Source organism: Chroicocephalus ridibundus, chromosome 1 (assembly GCF_963924245.1).
Source record: "Chroicocephalus ridibundus chromosome 1, bChrRid1.1, whole genome shotgun sequence".
NCBI lineage: Eukaryota > Metazoa > Chordata > Aves > Charadriiformes > Laridae > Chroicocephalus > Chroicocephalus ridibundus.
Window position 1 is genome coordinate 175,400,453 of NC_086284.1, and position 5,213 is coordinate 175,405,665.

The 5,213-nt window shown below is 36.8% G+C and overlaps 1 non-coding gene across 1 annotated transcript; it reads left to right on the forward strand.

Annotated features, from left to right (window-relative positions):
* Window positions 1-4,598: 4,598 nt before the first annotated feature.
* TRNAG-CCC (transfer RNA glycine (anticodon CCC)) lies at window positions 4,599-4,669 on the forward strand. The gene has a single exon. It is a non-coding gene; the product is annotated as a tRNA-Gly (tRNA).
* Window positions 4,670-5,213: the final 544 nt, after the last annotated feature.

The window sequence follows — 5,213 nt, forward strand, 5'->3', positions numbered from 1 at the left end:
TACTAGCAATTACGGATTACTAGTTATTTTCCCATTGAAAATTACTGAAAGCATGGGTGCAGGTAATGCAAGAAAACGCTCTCTCTGCACCCCTTTCAACAATTGCGTGCATATACAGCTGAGTTGCTGTAGTTGACTTAGCCCATTTAGAAAAAAACTTTATGTGGAAACTTTGTGTGTCCTTCCTCTCCTCAATACTGTACACCATTCAAATATCATAAAGCCTTTGGCAAAGGAAGCTGGTAGGAAGGAATACTGCCGTCATGATGTTTTGCTTGAGTACATTACCCAGTCATTCTTTGCAATGCCGTTTCTCTCTTTTCTGTACATGAGGAAACAAATTCAATGAACAGACAGCCTGTGAGTTGCGGCTCCTACTTACATGGTAAGATACACTTTGTGGTTGTCTCACTGAGAATAATCACTAGAATGAAACTGAAAAATTTCATTCGATAAAATGTGCTTCAACGGCTTTCATTTTTTTTTTTACAATATACATCTTGTATATATATTGTACTTTTTGTTTCGTTTTTTTGGTTATGCTAGGCTTTTGATTGAGAGACACTTTGAATGAGAAATTTATAGTGCCACCTTAAATTAATGTTTCCAGTTATGGATTTAACTAGGCAGTTATTGGGCACTACAATCAGTAAATACTAACTGATTGTTAAAACCAAATTCAGACATGATTAGCTGTGTAATAGATACACATATATTGTATTACTATAAAACCTCGGTTTTATAGGGTTTTACTAACCAACTGCTATTTCAAGTGCTTATAAAAACTAACTACTCTATTAAATCCAGTTCTTTAGCCTGAATGCGATGGATTATGTACTATTCAGTTACTTTTTGTGACTGCTGTATGTTGACCTGGATGTTGAGATTGTTAGCATATGCCTGTGTTTTGCCACTGGCAGAGTTAGATGGGCAGTGTCTTCCCTGCTGTGCCTCAGTGAACACACACTGCGCTAAACAAACCAGTAAGAGAAAACAGAGGGCACAACAGTCCCTTTAGTCCTCATCATCCAGTAAAGCAACCCTTAGCCTTCTGAAAAGGAGAAATCAATGCCTGAAGATGACCCATACCCCGACGTTCAAGGTGACTGAAATAAAAGTTTTGACTCGTGGATTCAGGGAACTGTCAAGGTTAGAAGGGAGCTCTGGAGATTGTGCAGTCCAATCACTCTGCTCAAGGCAGAGTCAGCAGATGATGTCTTCTCCTAATACCAGCTATATTAAGAACTTACTCTAGCATGCAGGGCTGGTTCTTTGAACAAGATAATCAAAAGGACCCCCTGCCATTAAAAAGTCTTGCCAAAAGAGGCTACTGCAAAGATGCTTTTGAAACAGATACAGGCACAGGTTTCCAGCCCCACCTAAGCTATTACATTCTGATAAAAAACAAAGCATTGCTGTCCCTTTTTATCCTGCTTGAACTTCATAACCCATAAATTTCATTAGGAAGAGTAACAAATTTCTATTTCAAACAAAGGGTTCTTGCACATGATTGCATTATTACATCTTTGGGATTTATCCTGCCTCAACTGAGCAACTGTGGCTAACCGTATAGCCCCAACACAATGTCAGACATGTCAAAAGAACCTCAAGGAAAGAGGTTTAAGCTAACGTGTTATAGTTCAAGATGGAATACATGCACAGTTAGTAATTAATGCTCGATTGATCCTCAGTAGTGTGTCTATATGTAGTTTTGGTTTATGTCTGAGCCGTAACAGAGGGACAAAGAAAATCCAGTACTCATTGCCACTGGAAGAAGTGTCTATTGGAATCTATGCTAAGAAAGTTACTGACATTTCAGAATATATCACATCACCAAAACATGTCCAGAGTTTCCAGATGCCACCTTCTTTCAGTAGAAAGCTTTCATTCTTAGCTTATAGATTTAAAGTGGTGAGGACTTGGGACCATCCTTATACATGCTTATACAAAGTTAAAAGTGTGTCTAGGGTAAATGCCTGCATAACTACTTGCTAGACCTGAGCTGTGTGTGTGAGGAAAATGGATGAACAATAACTGAATCTCACACATTTCCATTTTTAGTCTGCAACTCCCCATCTCAGTCTATTCGGAGAGGTTTCAAATTTTATTGCCATGGTAGTAAAAACAATGACCCAATAGCAAGTCCCCAACCAGCCAGTGAAAATTCCAAAACTTAAAAGTCTGATTCAGTAAGATATTTAAACCCATGTGATTCCTTAGCACAGGAGTAGTCCCATTGAAGTCAATTAGAACTACTTTTTTGCTTAAAATAATGCATGGGATAAGTATTCTGCCAAACTGGGACCTGAAAGTGTCTCATAGAAAAGAAAACAGCTATAATTCCTATTTTCTGTTGGGGACTATCAATTTGTTCCCTAAGTTTTCACATCTGGACTCAGGCATGCTTACTTAAATAATGCAACTGGCATTAAGAACATGTAGACTTTCCTTTCTTTAAGGAAAGCTAAATTGGGGCAGAAACAGAAAACCCACAATGATAATAAAACAGCACAGATGAAGAAGACCAACAAGGAAGTTTCCCTAAACATTCTGAGCCAACTCTCCAAATTATTTCTGTTCCAGTATCATCCATACGAAACAGATCATTTCACCACAGTTATGGACAAAGACATTCAAAGAGCCAGTGAGCTCAGATTGTTGATAATAAATTAAGACCAAATTTCTTAGCACAAGTTTCTGGGAAGACTTTCCCTGATGGTCAAGCACGTTCCCTGACTCTGCCTTCATTGTCCACTGACATTTAAAGAAGATTAGCTATTTCATGTGATCAGATGGCATCCTGGCTCAAAACTTGGTCCGTAATGCAAAATACCATAAAGCAGAAATTAAACCCTAACAACTGTGTACCTTTCTGGTATTTTCTGTGCTCTTTCTTCAATCGAAACTCAATTCATAAAAACAAGTCAGCATGTAGAAATGCATACTCCTTGTAACTTAGTGTATACTAGAAATTCAGTTTCACATTTTTGCTAATGTGTTATGCAGTTAGGTGACATTGGGCTTTGCTTTGCTTTTTGCCCTGTTCATAGTCTTCTGACAAACACAATAATGAATTATTGCTGGATGTCTAATTAATATTACACATTTTTAGAGGGAGTTTTGTGACTCATCGAGACCATGAAATCATTTCTATTAACTCACCCCATATTATTTTGTCAGAAAATACTGATTTATATGTCATCTACTGAAATTCAGTGAATTCAATCTGCTTTTAGTTTTAGCACAAACAGGAAAATGCATCTTGTTTTCACATCCCACCCCACCAGTCATACTGTTCCAAGACAATAAATATGCATAATACCCTTGTACACAGCCCAGCATAAATACAATATTCAGGAACAAATAAGTGTGCTTATGACACTGCAATGTGTTTGTAATGAATGGATTTTGAAGACCCTTGACCCTGGGAAGGTAATTATGTGATTTGATGGGGTCCACAGTAGCTGCAATCTGATTAGAGAACTGATAACATTAGTGTTGACCATGAACCTGTCAATACCTTCCTTTTTACTCAGTGTGTTTGTTTTAGTACAGCTAGATTATACTTTTTTTAAAGATCTATTACAGTAATTTCTATCTGATTGTAATGTATAAAATAAACATTAGTGTCACTAAAGTCTTGCTAAAATTTTGTTTGTTTTATTTTCTTGATTGCTTCAATTTATTTGAGCCTGGACTGAAGAGGGAGATACAATAAATGTCTTGCACTCAAACAGCTAAAATGAAAAGTGAATTAAACTGGAGTGTTGAAGTGTTATGGCACACTTCTTCATGAGAGAAAAATATAGACTGCTTTTGAGAACTATGAAAGTCAGTCTATGGAATCAGCTAGAAGAGCTGATTTATTAAATATCATCACACAAGAACTGTTCGCTTTGTGCTGTATTCAAAAAGGCAAAGATTAAGGAATTTAAAAGTATTCTGACCTCCTGTTTGTTTCAGATGCACCCAAAGAGGTCAACTAAATTCTATAGCTGATATACTTAATGAAGCACGTCGTCTAAAGTAAATATTCTACTTCCTATAGATCAAGAGAACTTCACCTTGCTGGGTAAAACTTCCTTTGCCCAAGAGGCATTGCTGTATTTATTCATCTCCTTTTGGATAATGCGTATAATTAAAAATCCTCTAATCCTCTCAGGTATTATAATGTAGGTCAGTTGAGTAAAGAAATCTATAAAGAAGTTATATCTTTAACTGAGTGTGAGGGTAAGAAAAAAAAGTCACAAACTTGTGTTTGATAATGTCCTTAGCATTACATATGCAGAAACCTATGTTTGCATATGAAATCTATGTTGCTCGAGCAAAGCACAAAATTGAAATGTATAATCCATGTGTACAAATACAGTTTGTGTGCTATTTTCCTATTCTTCCCCAAGCAAAGCCTTGACTTAGAAGTACTCATTAAACAATGAACGTAAAATTATCAAGGTGTAATTTGATAGACACTACAGATGCAAACATGACTCTAACCTAAAAGTTGATGACTTGCAAGAAGGTACTACATAAGGTAAGTGATTTTCTTGCTGAGTTTCTACTGTGAACCTAGATACACTGTAAAAGATGCTGACTTAGTGGTGCTGCTGGTGTAGCGGTATCATGCAAGATTCCCATTCTTGTGACCTGGCTTCAATTCCCAGGCAGCACAAAAAAAACCTTTATTTGGGGGTTGGAACTAGATGATCTTTGAGTTCTGTTCTAACCTAAACTGTTCTATGATTCTATGACTTCCTGTCAACTTGAGGAAAACATGCTGTGATTTACTGCCTGGAAAGCCAATGTTTGGTTACTAAAGTCATAAGCAAATTGATGGGAAGTAGTTATTTCGTATGCACAACTCTAGAAACACTGAGTTCCTAGTAGGTGTTGCTAGTAAGAACCTGAAGGAGCCAGCCAGTATATCAAATACACTTCTTCCTTTCAAGTAAATCACACAATGCAGTCCATTTTACATTTCTTCAAGCTCCACCTTAAAATTATTAGGCATTTTTGGCTCACATCGCTACATGGTAGTAGTTTGGTCCAAACCTCACTCATCTGATAGTTAAAAACCTTTCTACTAATTTCCACCCTAGACTTATTCATGACCACTTTGCTTACCTTTGTTCACATGCCAAACACTGCTTTTCAGCTAAAATAGTTATCTTTCTACTCCCTGGCATTTAACTTCATGAGCTTTTTACAGAAAGAAA